Source organism: Misgurnus anguillicaudatus, chromosome 8 (assembly GCF_027580225.2).
Source record: "Misgurnus anguillicaudatus chromosome 8, ASM2758022v2, whole genome shotgun sequence".
Lineage (NCBI taxonomy): Eukaryota > Metazoa > Chordata > Actinopteri > Cypriniformes > Cobitidae > Misgurnus > Misgurnus anguillicaudatus.
The window spans coordinates 40,849,756-40,868,992 of record NC_073344.2 but is presented as its reverse complement, the minus strand read 5'-3'; the positions used below and the strand labels follow the sequence as shown (position 1 = coordinate 40,868,992).

The 19,237-nt window shown below is 44.5% G+C and overlaps 2 long non-coding RNA genes across 11 annotated transcripts in view; one reads left to right on the top strand and one right to left on the bottom strand.

Annotated features, from left to right (window-relative positions):
• The window catches only part of LOC129414396 (uncharacterized), a 58,341-nt gene that overhangs the window by 16,662 nt on the left and 22,442 nt on the right, over positions 1–19,237 (bottom strand). The window lies entirely within an intron of this gene.
• Positions 1,683–19,171, top strand: LOC129445911 (uncharacterized). 10 transcript variants are annotated; one of them, XR_012370862.1, is made up of 10 exons: positions 1,683–1,809; positions 15,678–15,709; positions 15,797–15,835; positions 15,946–15,999; positions 16,091–16,177; positions 17,155–17,216; positions 17,464–17,497; positions 17,632–17,745; positions 17,827–17,948; positions 19,004–19,171. It is a non-coding gene; the product is annotated as an uncharacterized lncRNA (long non-coding RNA). The 10 variants fall into 10 exon arrangements; XR_012370859.1 differs by having other exon boundaries at positions 15,915–15,999; XR_012370864.1 differs by lacking the exon at positions 15,797–15,835.

Below are 19,237 nucleotides of genomic sequence, written 5' to 3'. Positions count from 1 at the left end.
GTCTCAGAGACGTATTGCAGATGAGCAAACAATCTAAATAATACATCTTGCAGATGTAAACGCAGACATCAAATAGACTTCTTCAAGATGTATGTGTGCTATCAGGGAAATAGTAATGAAAAAACGAAATGAATATAAAATAATAGTATACGTATTTTTTAATATCTGCCGACCCTCATTGGTGAGAACCATTGTGGAACACAAAAAAAGTTTACCTTTTTTTCCACCTGGTCCGAGTACGATGAGGAATCTTTCTTTCTTCTCCTTGGCAACTGTGAAAGCAATACAATTTTCGTTTCGGCATTCTAGCTGCTGCACTGCGTAGTGTGTTACTTAAAAAAAAACAGTGAACACTTATGTATGCAAGCGAATGACGTTCGGAAAAATAAACTATTAAATGCGCCAATTGGTTGATGTTTGAAATGCATCGCGGGATCCAATGAAAAGCCAGATTACATGGACAAGCACAGAGAGCGGTAAAACGGGACGATTTTTTTTCATCAGTGCTGCGCGCATTTCTTCAGCACATCACTAGAAGCCTAAGGTAATATAAAAATTCATTTGTTGTAAAGATTAACTTACTCGGGCAGCGGAGTTGATTAAGGTTTGTGCATTTATAGCAAACTGTGCTAGGATTGTTCAAATGTGTTGTGTTTGGATTATACCATTAACTAGGCTAGTTTTTTGTGTAGTATCTCTACCCAGCAAACAGGGGACGTCCCCCGGACTTTGCGAACGTCCTCTTAGGTCCGCAATTGGTCCGCATTGTAACGTTCGCTGGCGGACCTTCCGGGGACGTCCGCATATGGTCCGCTAAAAAACTTTTGCTGGCGGACCTTGCGGGAACGTCCGCATATGGTCCGCTTAATAACGTTCGCTGGCGGACCTTGCGGGAACGTCCGCATATGGTCCGCTAAATAACGTTCGCTGGCGGACCTTCCGGGAACGTCCGCATATGGTCCGCTAAATAACGTTCGCTGGCGGACCTTCCGGGGACGTAAACCATTCAAAGCTTTAAATATAAACCCATTATACACATTTAACCATAAGGCAGGGAGTTACACTTAAGAGTTACCCTTTCATGCAGACATCAAAGTAAAAATGATGTTTTTGCTATGGCTTTACTAATGAAAACCGAAGTTTATAGTATCTAATATTAATAATATTTTTTCTTTATGTTTAAACTACTTAGTATGGTAAAAACATGGCCTTTATATAGACCATTTACTGATTTTATTACATAGATCCCATTAAAGTCGCTTACAATTGTACAATAATTTTACATTTAACGTGAATAAAGATCTGGCACCATGTCTTTTTTAGTAAATGATTTTCCATACTATTCCTAAGACATAACTATCGTCAATAAATCGAAATCACAATGCACATATTCATGTAATAGTTAAAGAATCCACCATTGTGAAGTTACATATCACCCGATTAAATATAAATGAAGTGCAAGTACTTGTTTATTTTGATTAATATGATACGGTGTTGTGTGGTTCTTCAAGCGTTGTCTTTCTCATATATGAAGCACTGCATGATAAATAATTGTCACACAGCAAAAATCTATACAAATACATTAGGCTATATAGGAAAAACAAACTTGAATCTACAACTACAGCTCAAATGTAAAACTTTTATTATTGCAAAGGATTCAAATGCAAGCAAAACAATGCAAACAGAAATGACAGTCACTCAATCTGTTGCAAGGAATGACTTTCAAACAGCAAGTGCTAAAGAGGCCAAACACGCGGAACACAAGTCCAACGCTGAAACTGCTGGAAAAGAACAATAAAAAAGATACAGGTAAGACATACATCCTCATGTAAACTTGAACAATATCTCACATTCTACACCCATCATTTAAACTGTCAAAGTGTTGGTTAAACTGCAAAATAAGGTGTACTTTGTAATTTCATAATTTTCCTTTTTTTCTATTAACAAACTGTTAACAAATGAGCTCAAAACATTTTAACCTTCAACCCCTCTGAAATTACAAATTTTTAAGTTTAGTATTAAATTGCAAAGATAACACTTTACAATAAGCTTGTATTTGTTAGCATTTGCCACAATGAACTAACAATAAACAATACTTCTACAATATTTATTAATCTTAGTTCATGTTAATTTCAGCATTTGCTAAACCATATTTCAATTCAAAAGTTATATCTGTTACAGGTGTATTATATTTTGTTGTGGCATCTAGCGGTGAAATTGTGAATAGAAATCAACCTCAATTTTGAAACACAATGAAATTCTATGGTAGCTGCCACAGGACAAAAATGTCATCATCTGAAGCCCATGTTATAGTCGTGCGTAAGGTCTACACCGTAGGTTATCCATAGCCTGAGCGTAGCCTGATTTTTAACAGCGTGTCAGTTCTACGCGGACCACAAGCACTGTTATTGGTCCACTAGAACCCCTCCCATCAGGTAAAAAAAACTGCGTCATAGCAATTTCTATTTGCGACGGTGAGAACAAAAATAGGCCAAGTTGAGGAATGACTTAACTCGCTGTTATTGGTCACTGTTGATTTACTTCGAATAATGCTGGTCAGTGGCGCTCGTGACTCCTCATCCGAGGGGCGCTAATTCAAAATAAGTGTTCGGAATATCATGTGTGTGGTCCCCTCTTCCAAAATATGTGTCATGCGTGTCGAGAGATCCTGTGTGCATCACGTGTTTTGTCAAAATAAGTGGTTGCTGCACATGCGTCAAAACCGTTTATGATAAAAGAGACGCTTACGTTCACACAAGACACTCCCTTAACAGTAAACTTTGATTACACATGAGATTATGCGAGTATCTGGCAAACGCGAGCGTCTCTTTTATCCTAAACTCTTTAAACGCATCTACAACAGGCACTTATTTTGACAAGACATGTGATGCACACAGGATCTCTCAAAGCGCTGAACACATATTTTGAAAAAAGGAACCACACACATGACAGGCTACATACATGTTGTGTCATCGGCCCCCACTGCTGCTGGTCTTCTCAAAACATACACAACAATCGGCGGTTTCTTCGTTTGTGAGTTAAACTGGCCAAGCTGCTTCTGTGGTTACACGCGTGGATACTGCCTACCGGCGGTCTACATGTATGTTTGCTATAATGATATAAATATTTTAAATGATATAGATTGATAACAACATATGGACGAAACACGCTCTGTAGAACAGTTTGTCCATTTAGGGCTACTGTAGAAACATGATGGTGACTTTCATGTATGGTGGCCCGCAGTGTATGGACATAAAAACGTCTCACTCAAATATATGTCTTCATCTGTAAAAGATAAAAATCTCCATATCTCATTAAATGTGAATAAATGTTAAGATCAAAATGCCGTGTTTACACTGCAAGAAAGAATTAAAACGTTTTTTAAAAAACTTTTAGGTTTTGGTGTGTCAGATAAATTTGCTTACCTAAATCCTTCAAGCCAGGAAGTAGGACACTTTTGATGCTTTTCCATTGCATAGTATGACCCAGTTCAGCACAGCTGACTTTTGAGGGAGGGGTAATGGGTTTCGGATGCGAAGCCATGTGCAAAGTTACAAAAATGCAGAGCACACCACTGCACCCATGTCTGCATGGCATTTTTGTAACTTTGCGCATGGCTCCGCATCCAAAACGCACCAAAAGTATAGGCATAAATGTTCTGTCAGCGGAGTGCACATACTGATGACACGGGTGTTTGTACAGAACCTGTCATGTGAGAGAGGTAGTGGAAAATCTACTTGTGGGTGTCAATTTTGATTTTGTGGCTGCATTCCATTAATATGCTCTGTTGCTCCTTGTTGTGTGTGTGTGTGTGTGTGTGTATCGCATTTACGATGATGTTACGGCAGTAGAGGGGACGCAACTGTAACAATAAGCCTATAATCAGGGGTGCACATAACTTTTTTTGTCCTGGTTCTCAAAGTAGCACCTGGAGATGTTACTTGGTACTCACACTATTCATAGCACAGACATCCTACATGCTGACATCATCACTTTTCTCCTGACTACTCTCTTCGCCATATCTATTTTGTTTAAACATGGTAGACAATGATGTACATAAAATAAGCCTTTTAGTTATAGCTTTTTACTTATGTAATCTTTATAAATAACTACTAGCCTAACTCATATAAATGTAGACTTGTACTAGCAAGCTGTCTGAAGCATTGAGATGCGGATCACTGCTAACAACACACTAAATATCTTACCACTGATGCCCGAAGAAATCCCTTTTGTCGAAGTAAATTAGCTAACTATGTTACAAAATTCCAGCAACGCTGGTACGCTAGAATTGTTTCTATTTGCACATACGCACCAGTTATGTGCACCCCTGCCTATAATCTCACCCACTCTGAAGCGATACTAAACTGTACTGGAAAAGCAACGAAAGGGAGCTGAGCTGCATCGTACCGAGCCAAGTTGTACCCTACATTGGAAAAGCGCCATATCGTGACATCAGACCCTGGAACACAGAAAAGCATGAGACAGTAAAAAGCATCAGATGTTAGGTTGTGTTTGAATGCTTTCTCTGAACAATTTCCCCATGAACTATGTATGTAAACGAAATTAACCAAAGTAACTATTCTTTCTTTCCCCTTCTTAAACATCCTTTAAAACCATAGCCAGAAAACTCACCATCTCAGCTTGTTATTAACAATATCCTTATTTGTTCCAACAAATATAATTTGCTATACAAGTTAAATATACAAATATAACTTATTAATAATCTTATTAACAAATATGACCAAATTCTATTATTTTAGCCAGGAAAACGTCTCGGTTACGGATGTAACCCTCGTTCCCTGAAGGAGGGAACGGAGACGTCACGTCGTGACCGACGAATTGGGAACTCGCTTAGAGAGACCAATCTGCTTCGTATACTACTAAAGCGCCAATGAACTTGGCATTGAGATATTTGCATAATGCTGGCGCCGCCCCGCCAGGTGCGTATGTGGGGCGCGCGTGCAAATAGGGAAATCGGCTTCTGTTCGCTGAGAAAGCCGGAAGGTGACCGGCCTAAACAGCAGGTGGCAGCACCTGTGGCGACGAGACGTGACGTCTCCGTTCCCTCCTTCAGGGAACGAGGGTTACATCCGTAACCGAGACGTTCCCTTTCAGTCGGTCACTACGACGTCACGTCGTGACCGACGAATTGGGAATCCCTACCAAAACGCCACTGAGGGCTGACCTCTTCCAGTGTCTGCGTAAAGCCCTCCGGTTCCACTTAAGGATAAGGAGAATTAGGTTTAAAGGCAGAAGGCCGGGCACTAGATGTTCCTTTAACCCACAGTAGTGCCAGCGACTGGGAAGCGCCCTATCTGAGCGGTATAGGGACGCTGCGGAAGCCACCGCCCCGTTAAGGGCAATTGGTGGGCGAAAGTCAACCGTAGTTGAGGTAAAATGACAGCCGTGGCTGTGTAAGCAAAGCAGTGCTCTGCTAAGGGAAACGTGGGCTAGTAGGATTAACCCCACGGAATAATACTTACAAAGGAACCCGTTGGGACGCAATGTGGGGCCCAAGCCAAACACGTAGGTTCGTAAGAATACAGCTAGTGAAAGGCTGACAGCCAATGCTCCGCAACAAAGGCTGTCAAGGCAGTGGAGAGAGCAAATCAAACCATTACGCATTTTTGCTCTGTTAGCCTTCCATATTGAAAACTCAATTTGGAGCCTCAGTCGGAGGCTGCAAGCCGACTTGCGAGTCTGCTCTCCGTGCCCTCCCTGGTGAGGAAAAGAACACGAGAGGATACAGGCTCGATACGCACATTGTAAAATCCAATGAACGTATTAGGTGTCGCCCAACCAGCAGCTCTACAGATGTCTGTTAGCGAGGAACCACGAGCTAAAGCCCAAGATGAGGCAACACTCCGAGTGGAGTGCGCTCTCAAATTAAGGGCAAGAAATGCCCTGCAAATTATAAACCAGGGCGATAGTATCAACTATCCAATGAGACATCCTCTGCTTAGTGACAGCTTTCCCTTTCTGCTGGCCACCATAACAAACAAAGAGCTGGTCTGAGGTCCTGAAGCTTTGCGTGCGGACCACGTAGAATCGCAGTGCGCGTACGGGGCACAACAAAGCCTCGGTTGGGTTTGCCTGCTCCAAAGGCAACGCTTGCAAGCTCACCACCTTATCTCTGAAGGGAGTGGTGGGAACTTTGGGCACGTAGCCTGGTCTGGGTCTTCAGTGAGACAGCAGGACCAAACTAAAAGCATGAATCGTCAACAGAGAATGCATGTAAATCCCCTACTCTCTTCATGGAGGTTAATGCTAGCAGGGTCAGAGTTTTCATTGATAAAAAACTTCAGACTCGCAGACTGTAAAGGCTAAAATATGAGACCAGAAGGCTTCAGCACCATGGACAGGTCTCAGGAGTAAAGAGGGAGGGCGCGAGGGGTTTAGCCTACGAGCGCCTCTTAAAATGTAATAATTAAATCATGCTGGCCAACTGATCTGCCGTAGATAAGTGAGTGATGAGCAGAAATAGCAGCGATATCAACTTTAATGGCGGAGGGATGGTGTCTTCTGGCTATTACTCGGCACGTCACGACAATGGCGAAGACAGCACCGCAGCTGAGTAGTCACAAGCCACTCTGGAGGGCGGATGGGTTCCAGTTTTGGGATCACTCCGGCCAGCTTGCTGCGCCAGCAGCCACCAGCCTTCACGTCTCAGGTTCTGAGCCTGTTGGCAATGGTCACTGTTGGAAGAGAGAGTGGGATCGGTCACACAAGCTTTTCTCACTATAATCCACTCATCGTGATGGTATGTCACAGATGCCAAGTCCTGCAGCGATGGGCAAGTGGCGACGGGTGCAGGTGGAGGATACCACTGGGAGCACTTAGTCACGAACCTGCATGTAGGTGGCCTGGGTGTGATGGTCGCCTGATGCTGACTGGAACGACAGCACCATCCGTATCCTGCCCAGGTGACAGAGCAGCCCTTTTCAGGGATAGCGCTGCTCTCTTCCACGGAAGAAGGGGATAGAAAAGGTTCCTTAAACATCGCTCGTTCCACTCACTCTGCTGGTTCACCGCGGCCAGCTGAGTATCCAATCCTGCGGTAGACAAAAAGTACAAAAAATAAAGACTAAACTGCGTTTAGCCTCTTGGAATGTGCGTGTGGGACGTGATGTCATTGCATGGCCAAAAGTCTTGGGGCAACATTCAGTGGGAAACGAGAACACAAACGGCACACTGCTGCTGGAGATATGTGCGCAACATGAGCTGGCGATCACAAACTCCTTCTACCAGCAGGCAAACAAGTACAAGACCACTTGGCAACATCCTCGGTCAAAGCACTGGCATGTGTTGGATTACATCATCACCCGGCAGAAACATCTCAGGGAGGTCCATTTAACCCGAGCCATGCGAGGCACAAGCTGTTGGTCTGACCACCGGCTGCTGCGCAGCGTGATGTCTCTGGACCTAGCTCGATCTTGCCGACATAAAGCCAAAAGGCGGAAGCGACTGGATGTCTCTAAGCTTCGTGTTGACTCCTGCCACATTCACTTTTGCCAGACTCTTTCAGACAGGCTCAGCACCTTGGACAATGAAGTTGCCATTAATGCTGAGGAGACATGGTCCAAAATCAGGGATTTCACATACAACACAGCTGCCGAAGTCCTTGGCTTCACCACATACCAACATAAGGACTGGTTTGACGAGCAGGATGTCAAAGCGCAAGCCCTATTGAGCCCACAGCTCACTTGGCATGGGTCAATGATAAACCTAGCACTGTAAAGAAGTCAGCATATACTCGGGCAAGAAATACAGCACAAACTTGCCTGCGTGAAATGAAGAATAGATGGTGGCAGTCCAAAGCTGAGGAATTACAGTCTGCTGCAGACCGACACGACATGAAGACATTCTATCACGGTCTTCAGGCTGTCCATGGGCCCTTGAGAGCTGGTTCTACACCTGTGCGTGCTATTGACGGAACCCTACTTACAGACAAGGCTGAGATTCTCAGACGCTGGGTCGACCATTTTCAATTGGTTTTGAACCAGCCTGCTGTTTTTGATGAATCTGTGCTTGGTGACATAGTGCAGCGGCCACTGGCCTCAGAGCTGGACGACATCCCATCTCAAGAAGAAATCGCACGTGCCATTAAGCAGATGCCCTCTGGTAAAGCCCCAGGTTCTGATGTCATCCCAAGTGAGGTGCTGAAGGGAGGCGGACTCTCTGTTCTCACCGCACTCAATGCATTATTCTGTAAAATATGGAGCGAGGAAGCTGTGCCTCAAGACTTCAAAGACGCATTGATTGTTCACATCTACAAGCGCAAGGGAGACAGAGCCTGCTGTGACAATCATCGTGGCATCTCATTGCTCTCTATTGCAGGCAAAGTCTTGGCAAGAGTTCTGCTGAACCACCTCCAACAACACATTGATGACAGCGACATCATCCCGGAAGGTCAGTGTGGATTTCGTGCAGGCCGCAGTACTATGGACATGGTGTTCACTGCTAGGCAGATTCAGGAGAAGTGCAGAGAACAACACCGTGATCTCTACATGATCTTTATTGACCTCACGAAAGCCTTCGACTCAGTTCCCCGCACCGGGCTCTGGCATATTCTGCATAAGATTGGATGCCCAGAGAAATTCATCAATATCGTTCGTTCATTCCATGATGGCATGCTTGGTCAGGTTCTGGATGATGGAAAACTGTCTTGCACTTTTGGCATCTCCACTGGCACCAAACAGGGCTGTGTGCTTGCTCCACTGTTATTCAGCATCTTTTTTTCCATGATGCTGTCTGTGGCTTTTAAGGATTGTGACATGGGTATTCCAATTCAGTTCCGTACAGATGGCAGCGTCTTCAATCTACGCAGGCTTCAGGCTCGTACAAAGACACATTCAGCAATTCTGCGTGACCTTCTATATGCAGATGACTGCGCACTGATGGCGCACACCCTTACCGAAGCTCAGTCCCTATTTGATTGTTTTAGAACTGCAGCCTCTAGGTTTGGGCTGACAATCAGTCTAAAGAAGACAGAAGTCATGCTTCAAGCTGTGAACATGTCAAATTCCAATCCACCAGTAATTACCGCAGGTGAAACAGTGCTGACAGCCGTTGACAAATTCTGCTACCTCGGGAGTATTCTTGCAGCTGATACGACAGCGGACTCCGACATCAGTGCCCGCATCGCAAGAGCTAGCTTCGCCTTCGGTCGACTGTCCAAGAGAGTATGGGATGAGCACGGCATCCGGCTGGACACAAAGGTGGCAGTTTACAGGGCAGCCATCCTCACAGTGCTGTTGTATGGATCTGAGTCCTGGACTATTTATCGCCACCAGATCGCCAAACTTGATCAGTTCCATATGCGTTGTCTCCGTCGTATTGCACATGTTAAATGGCAAGACAAGGTCTCAAATACTGAGGTTCTCCAGACCTGTGGCATCACTGGTATTGAGGCCTTCCTGCTTGCTGCGCAGTTTCGCTGGTCTGGACATGTTGTGCGCATGGCAGATTCACGCCTGCCGAAACAGGCATTCTATGGACAACTCCAGAGCGGCATTCGCACTCAAGGAGGGCAATTAAAACGCTACAAGGACGGCCTCAAAGCCAATTTGAAACGCTGCAACATGGACCCAAATGACTTTGAGGAGATCGCTGCAGACAGGGCATCATGGCGAGCACAGTGCCAAACTGCCATACACTTCTTTGAGCGCAGCCGCATTGATACTGCAGTAGACAAACGAAGACGCAGAAAGGACAAAGCCTTAACATCTAGAAAACCTAGAACAACATCTACCCAGTTTGTGTGTGACATCTGTGGCCAGTCATGTGCGTCAAGGATTGGCCTTTATTCACATTCTAGGACGCACCAACAAATATAACTGTGACGAGATCTGTCGTGTCGACAGCTCAGGCCAAGAATGGCGGAGGGACAGCCTACCATCTAACCCATGTTAAAGATATAAAAGCATAATGTTAAAGGCATTCTCTGGGTCCTCGCGTTGCAAAGAGCACCGGGTGACGAAAAGGTTTCATTAAGCGCGTAAGCCCGTCCTGTGGACGGTGCTCGAACCGCGTCGATGGTGTTAGATACCGCTTGCGATAAATCACCTAAACCTTGCGCGCGCTCAACGACCATACATGGACAGGTCGGGGCGCGAGTGCCAAATGTGCCCCTTCTTAAGAAAGAAAGCCCTTCCTCAGGGGAATCCGCCAGGGAGGGCTGTCGCGAGGAGCATTAACTATGAAAACCAATTCTTGGTCGTCCAGTACGGACGATTAATAAAAGGCTCTCCTCGTCCTGCCTGACTTTGCACAGTGTCTGCGCAATAAAGCTCACTGGAAGGAATGCGTATTTACGCACCCCCCGCGGCCAGCTGTGTGCCAACGCATCCACGCCGAGGCTGCCCTCGGTTAGTGAATAAAATAGGCGACAGTGGGTATCGTCCGGCGACGCAAACAGATCTATCTACGCACAACCGAACTTCTTCCAAATTAGCTGGACCGTCTGGGGGTGGAGTCGCCATTCGCCGGGGGCGCAGCTCGGAAGCGCGTACCGCTGTATTGAGCGATCCCGGGATGTAAATGGCACGAAGGGACCTCAGATGCTTCTGACTCCAAAGGAGGAGATGACGAGCGAGATGCGACAGGTGACGAGAGCGCAAAACCGCCTTAACGGTAAATAACGCAACAGTCGCAAAGTTATCGGTGTCGACAAATACATCCTTCCCTCGCATCTCCATAGCGGAGCGTACAAGTCCCAGATATACAGCGCACCGCTCGCGGCAGTTGGGGTGCTATGCACACCCCAGACTGCAGGCCCGTCATACGTGGCTGAACATCCCGTGCTTAGGGCATCACATGCTACAGAATGCCAGGAGACCCCTCAGAGGCATATCTTGCTATCAGAAATGCTGGGTCTACTACGGGGAAATTTAAATGACACGCAGGTGTAGTGTTTACACAATGTATGCCGGTGCGCCACGCTCTCCTCGAGACTCGATCGTAAAGCCAACGCTGAAGCGGTCTCATATGGCGCAGCTCGAGCAGTGTCACGGCTGCAGCATGCTGTCATATGTCCAGGAGCTTCTGAAATTGTATCAGAGGGACCGCGTACTTCCCTCGAATTAAACCGAGGCAAGTCAGAACTGACTAGTTGCGCGCTCTTGTAAAACACGCCAATTAGTTGATCGAGTCTAATTCCATACTGAGAAAAAGGATCCTCTGCACGGGGCAAAGTTGCCCTTTCCCAGTCGACCTGATGACTTAAACGAGCGAGATGCCGAAGCATTAACTCTCTGTGTTCGCGCACGTCTGCCAAGAACGGGCTATTATAAGTCAACGTAAATAAAAGCAGAATGCGAACAACGCTCTCTCTCTGATATTTTAATGCCGTGACTAGCCCTTTCATGGAGACACGGAGAGAGAGAGACAGCTCGAATGGTGTACTTAATATTAATATGCCCACCCCACGACGCAGAGCGAAAAAACGGTCTAAGGCGAGGGGAGATGGACACAAAAGTACACGTCTTACAGGTCTAAGGCTGCAACCGATCTGAATATTGAAATACGAGCCTCTGCGTTATCATCCAAAAAAAGACCACCTCTGTAGAGCCGGGCGTAAATCAAATCGATCGTAACCCACCGCGTATTTTGGGTACTATGAGATAAAGGCTGGAAAACCCTATCATCATATCATCATCTCGGTAAGAGGGACCGGCTCGATAATCCTTCGCCAGCAGGACATTGACTTATGCACGCAGTACATGTGCATCGGACACTTTCACTATAGTGAAACGAAAGCCCGAGAATTTTGGGGTTGTGCCGGTAATTGTATTTCGTAACCGAGGCGGATCGTGCGTAAAACCCAACGAAACGGGCTGGGAACTGAAGCCAAGCACCCAGGCACCGTACGAGGAGAATTAACGACACTACCGGTGTACCCGCGGCGGGGCAGCGAGGCGGGACAGGCGGGACTGCCGGTGCGTCTGCCGTGACAGCATAAGCATCTACAGTATGTGTGTGTGTGACACTGACCTGAGCCCGCTGAGGGAAACGGTCGTCCGGTCTCCTCAGCTGAGGACGCAGACTCCGAAGGGGTTGCTGGTGGTCCGGTCTCCTGAGTGGAGGGCTCGGACTCCTCAGAACACCCGCTGGCGATAGAGGAGAGGTAGGGTGAGCTGGTGTGTGCCCGCTCACGGCTCTCTCGATCCTCTGGAGACCTGGAGAGGGAAGAGGAATGCACTCTGTGTGTGGTTAGTGGGTACCGGCTAAACAGCCGGTGGAACATATGCAAACCAAGAATTTTCCACCCGACCCTCTATCGGGGAAAGGAGCGAATTACCGTCTCCTGAAGAGTGATCCTCTGCCAATCCAGGTCGCCCGCTTACTGGCCACTTAAACTCCCGATTTCACGGGAAGCGGCTAAGCGGGCGGGGCGAGCTGCTGACGACCGGTTCCCCCGCGCTGCCGAGATGGGGTCCGAGGAGGGGAATGGAGGTGGTCGCCGCAGGACGCCGACGGCGAGAGGCAGACTGAGGAGCCGGCGTGGTGGTTTTTACCAAGGGCAGCTCTCCTTCGCCGGGCATGACCTCAGAGATCGCCTCAGTCTGCGCAGCGGAGCTATACGACTCCACGGCCTCGCCAAAGAGGCCGGTCTGTGAGACAGGAGCATTCAAGAAGTTGTTCTCGCCTGCGTCCGTCAGCCAGACACAGCCAAAGGTGGCGATCTTGAACCACTGTCGTGAACATCGCACGACTGAAGGTCGCGGCCTCCCTCGTAAATCCTTGGTGAACCCGTAGCAACGTTATTGCGTGCAGGGCTGAAGCCGCCTCTCCGCATGCCTGACGGACAGCGCCCGTAACCGGACGACTGTCTACAAACACGGGAGGGAAGGGTTGGGTGGTCCCTCCAGGAACGCAGCTGCATCGCAACCCCCCGCTCCACTGAAGGGTCCCTGCCCTTAGCGGCTCCATTGGTGAGGGAGGTGAGGGGTGAAAGCTGAAGCTGAACGGCCGGATGGCCGCAAACCACGTCAGCTCTTCGTGCCGTCGGGAAGAAAGGCACAGGAACAGAGGACCGAGAGGCCCGAGCAGCTCCGAAATACCAATCACGTGGGCGGTACGGTTCGGGCGGAGAGGGGTTAACCTCTCCAACTCTACCGTTACCGCCGCTCGAGCGGGCACGGCCGCCATCTCCGGAACGACTCCACTTCGGAGGAAATTGGGCACCCCTCTGATGCTGCAGAAGTGAACGGGACCAGAAGGAGGTCCAATGGATTGGGCAGACATCGTAGAACACGACTCTGCCGTCTCCACCGGAACCTCAACCGGCTGAGGATGAAAGGTCGGTAGGTGGAGGACGCATCCTCCGTCCTCCTCAGCGTAGTGATGCGAAGAGCGTCATGCGAGCGCTTGACAGTCGCACCATGGCGGTGTCAGCACTGCAAAGACGCGGACAGCATTCCCGTAGAAACGTCAGTCGTCTCCGCAATCCAAGAGGGTTATGCTCTCACAGAGAGAACAAAAACTCTCCACGAGCGCAGCCTCAGAGTGCTTGATGCCCAAGCATGAAGACAGCGCTCGTGACCGTAACTGGAACCCTTATACCTCTCACATCCAAGATCGCACGGACGAAAAGCAATCCTGAAAAGGACGCCGATCTCCGAATATACGAGAGAGTGGCTGTCTTTAAAAAGACACAGAGCTCTCACGTATCACTCTTTTAGGGAAATCACTCTTTAGGTGCTCAGCTGATGATGCGCACAGGGAAAGGCAACGCACACACTAAACTCAAAACAAAAAATATGCAGAGCAGTGGAATACTGCGAGCGTCCGCTGTGTTAGTACTGCTTGTCAATCAACTTCAGCAACCGTTCCCAGAAGAGCAGATAGTAGCTTCTCAGTCAGATAAAGCCGGCTTTCGAAGCGAAAAAGCTGATTTCCCTATTTGCACGTGCGCCTTATATACGCACCTGGCGGAGCGGCGCCAGCATTATGCAAATATCTCAATGCCAAGTTCATTGGCGTTTTAGTAGTATACGAAGCAGATTGGTCTCTCTAAGCGAGTTCCCAATTCGTCGGTCACGACGTGACGTCGTAGTGACCGACTGAAAGGGAACTTAAATGTCACAACATTGAAATGTCATATATGGTTATAAAAGTATATATTTTGACTCACATCTCAATATGGTGGCCTGCGACAGCCGGATGACGTCAAAGTAATCAAAGTATCGCGAGAGCGAGACGAAATATGATTTCTTGAATCATTCTCGCGGTACTTTGACGTCATCCGACTGTCGGTTCTTGCGGCGCCGCATTAAGTCAAACAAGCCTCCTGACTGCGTGCGAGAACATTTGAATTATCTGGCACGAGCCCTCACACGTCAAACTTCAACTGACACCACGGTCTCGGTGGAGGTAATAAGCAAAAACGACCTTTAAATCTCGTCATTTTTTATACACCTCCCGTTTATTTTGTAGTTAATTGTTAGATAAGTTAGTAATTTCGTCAAGTTTTCGTCACAGGGTAAGATTTCGTTATCATCGTTGCCATATAACTTACAGTATTATTGGTTCAAGAGCGCAGTTTGATAACTCATTCGAGGTTTGTAGCCATATTTAAGTTACTCGCTTACTTTGATTCAGTATTAATAAGTTGCTGCGCCTCAATCCGAAGGCTAACCACTGGAGGTAGCATTTGGCTGTATAACTTTTACGTCATCAAGACTGTCATATTTAAGAATATTCACAATTATAAAGTTAACTATTATTCTCAGTTAATCGTAAATTGTTGTAATATGCTTATGACTTGCGAATTTAATGTTCATTTAACTGAAATAAACCAGGCTTGATGACGTATGCTGCCTGCATATTCGACCTTCGGAGGATGCAGCCTTCCGTTTGAGAAACGGCCTACAAGTGTGAGCGTGCGCGAGATTCTGTCCGAATTGATTCTTCCCACATTTTAAGGTTTAAATTAAAACTCCTAACTTACCTTTCCAGGGGTTTCTGTTCCTGCAGTCTTCCAGCGTATGACGATGCGGACACGAACTGCACACTACAGTATACCGCCGCCTACTGTACTGTAGTAAAATAACGTGTAGGATTGAATACTGTGGCAAACGCAGTAAAAAAAGCCTTTTAATTCATTGTAAAAACAATGGACATGCCAGTTTAAGTAACTTGTGGGCTAAATCACCAAAATAAGTTTGTAGATGTGGTTTAATTATTTTAATAAGTGTGCAGCATAATGGACCAGCCAGAATGTATGTAGCCTATAAATATATCATTTAGACTTTATTTTTAAACCTTTATTTGGTGGAATATGGTTAAACATTTTTAATGGTAGCAATAGGCTTTATGCCCATAGCTGCACCACTTCCTGAACTTCAGCCAGCTCCTTGTTTCCTGTCTGCCATTATTGGACAAACTGATTAATCCAGGTGTGCCTGACCTCAGTAGTCACAACAACAATAATCAGACACACCTGGATCAATCCGTCCGCCCAACAATGGCAGACAGGAAACAAACAGCTGGCCGAAGCCCAGGAAGCAGTGCAGCCGGGAACAAAGCCCATTGAATAAAAATCTTAAATTGAATCAAATCTCTGATAATAATACATAAAAGCTCTGGAAGGGTTGGGGGTACATCTGGGTAACATTTTAACATTTAATATATTTTGATGTGTATATATATTAACTTTCTTTATTTTGTTTTCTCAGCCTTTAAACATCTAAACATGTCCTCCAAAAAGGTAAGTTCAGCAGATCAGCTTATCTTATTCTGTAATATTGATACTGGTTGGAGAAAAACTAAGATTAAACAACGTACATGTTTCCAGGAAAAGGGGAAAAACATTGGAAAACAATTTCAGCCTAAGGTTTGAGATGGCTAACTGTGTACATTGTCTTTGTGTACTGAAAACTGAACTTACAGATTTATATGGACTTTACTTACAGGTTTCCTGTGCTGTTTTGCTCCATTTTACAGAACAAAATAAGTGCTGAGGTAGCACCATCCTTGTGGTTATAGTGAAAGAATGTGGTAAGATTTTGTTCTTACAAACTATACAAATTATAACATGAAGGTCAGCTACATATAAAAAATAATCAAACATGCTTGTTTCTATCTGAAGGGTATTGAGACCAAAATAAATAATGTGCCATTCTGGACAAACAGCTGTGGACAATATGCAGTCAGAGTAGCCTATTTTCTCACACAGGTAAAGTATGCAAAGTAATACCAAACTTCTTTTTAACCTTAACAAATACTGGCAAGCCAAATATACAATGTTTATGTGAGGTACTGTGCAAAAGTCCTAGGCCACCATGCCATCACTAGACCCGTTATCCCTGCAACTGTATAGTGATCATATACAACCACTTATCAGTCTCCTTATTAGAACACAACCAGAAAATACAGGAAATGTGTATGTAGTATTAAAAACAATATAAACGTATAAGCTGAAGTGTCAAGTGTTTAGGGTAAACTCCTTCCACTTGAGCAATAGCAGGCAACTGCAGGATCTCTTAAACCTAAATTAAATTAAATCCTAATTTCTAATTCTAATCGAATGACTTCAGGACTTTAGTCTCCTCAAAAAAGCTCAAGATGTGTTTAGTGCCTAGAGAGTTCACACTAAATACTGACTGATGTCTGAAGAAGACATTTAGTTCTGAAAATGGTTTTGTTTTTAATTTTGTGTACATTTTACCTGTATTTTCTGTTTGTATCTTAATAAAAAGAGTGAAAAATAAATATGGATGGACATTAAAACTTTGCTAAAACAACAAAGCTGGTGATGGTTTCCCAAGACTTTTGCACAGTAATGTATATTGACCAAGAGTTGTAATGATAAAAAAAATGCATGTCGTCTATTATTTTCTTTAAATGCACATTTATTCACAGTTCAGTAGGACAGTAAATTATCTGAAAGTGAAATCATTATTGAAGGTGATATCATTGTCACTGCATTCATTGTTACATGATTTTAAACAGTGGGATTCGTTGTGTAAGTTTCTTAATAATATCAAATACTACTTTTTTGTCTTGTTGTTTCTAGACCTGAGGATAAGATTTCCAGTTTGAAAGTGAAGAAAATGAATCATTATTAACAGCAATTAGTAGTTTTTCAGCTGAGAAGCCAGGTGAAACTATTAGGGCACTATGATTTACTTTCATATTATCCTTCTTTTATAGATGAGGAGCAACCAGTAAGAAAAAGCAAAAAGATGTTTTGATGTTGCCTGAGGCACCTTATTGTGAGTACATTTTAATGCTATTAGCCATTTAAATTGTTATACTTGTGTGGAATTAAGAAACAATATACTTAATCTCAGTGTACAGTATTTGTAGTATAATGATGATTACTTGATTTATATTTATTAATTTAGCATATGCCTTGAGTGACTTACAAATGATAGAGCATTCAACATTTTACAACAGTTACTACAATACTTACATAATCAATTTTTAAATCTAATTAATTGTTTTTTATCACAAATGCAGCACATCAGTCAATTTCTTCCAATAATGAATCAAGGTACAGTATTTTGTTATTTTTTATCTTAAATTATTGATATTGATAGGCATTTTCTTCCAGACAGACTTATTGTTCATTTATTTTAATGGTGCAGTTAGTAATGTTATTAATGTTTCAAAACTCATTCTTGAAAGAAATCCTGGAGTGGAGAATCATTCTGAAAGTAGACCAAATCCAGGACAACACCACAGCAGTGGTTGGAAAAATGCAGCAGACAATGAGCAAGCCAAGCTGACTTTCAAAAGATGGTATGTGCCATATCACCTGCAACATTACTAGTCACTGCTGACGTTTTACCCATGTTTATTACGGATTATTTTTGTTTGTAGATTCGTTATCTGTTTCTTCGAAGGGGAGGCAGTTTGGGAGATGGGAAATAGGAGGATGCTACAGTTACACAGGGCGAATTTCAGCAGCTCAGTTTCACACTTGCAACTAACAATGAATTATAGTGAGTCTTTGTGAATACCAAACATCTCAAAATTATTTTTGTGTATATATTGTATGTAAATTATAATGTTGTAAATAAGAATGTACATTGTAAATGTTAATAGCACATAAACATAAATAGCAATTAATAGTCTTTTTTTTAAAACAAAAATAATGTTTGATGCTTTGGATACATATAATATGATATACTCTACATAGTATACTTCAAGATGCCTTTAACACAAACACCTACAATAATATCAAAAATCAATGTATAAGACAACTTACATTATTTTATGTCATAGTAAACTATTTTTATACTCTGTGTGACCTTTGCTCTCTCTGAGATGTGTATGTTCATTTTGTAGCTGGTCAGGGTAGAAGACCAGCTGACGTACCAGTTTTGCCAGGTTGGAGGACCAGCCTAAACCAGCTAAGACAGCCAACCAACTTAGCCAAGCTGGTATATGCTGGTGGGTCAGCTGGTCTTCCAGCCTGACCAGCTACAAAAGGCCAAAACCCCTCTAAAACAATCCTGCTACACCAGCCGAAATCATACTGGGAGTATTCATATTCATATCGATTTGCATTTACACATAAAATGTATTCTAATAAAGACACTGAGAAATAATTATATATGATCACTACACAATTGCAAAAACAACTAATCTAATGGTAGCATGCTGGCCTAAGACTTTTGCACAGTACTGTATGTCCACATTTACCCACCTTTACTTTGAGTGAACTGTAACAGCAACAATAATGCCATACGCATGAAATACTAGGTAAAAGTGAGTTGTGCATGCTTCCTAGTTTTAGCACAGAATTCTCTCCCTTATCTTTTAAATGTTTGCAACAGATATTTTGCAAGACATTTTAAACATATCGGGTAGGTTTCCCAGACAGGGAAATCTTAAAATACATCAGTGCCCTTTGTTTAACATCATAATGCACACAAGTAATGTTTTTAGTAAGGCATGTTTGTTAAAACTAGTTATATTTCATGATTAAACTTAGGCATAGTCCTGGTTTAAGCTAATCCTTGTCTGGGAAAATGTGTTCATTTCGTTGTTTTAGGTTAGAAGACAACGGAAATATTTGACATCGGAGTCCAGCAGACAGCCAGAGACACACACACACGGAGCTGAAGCGCGTTTGACTGACGTGTACGGGAGATCAGGCACGCGCACGGGAGCTGAAGCGCGTTTGACTGACGTGTACGGGAGATCAGGCACGCGCACGGGAGCTCAAACAAACACGGAGCACAGGATAACAACTCTTCAATTAAAATAAATGAACTTTGTGGTAAAC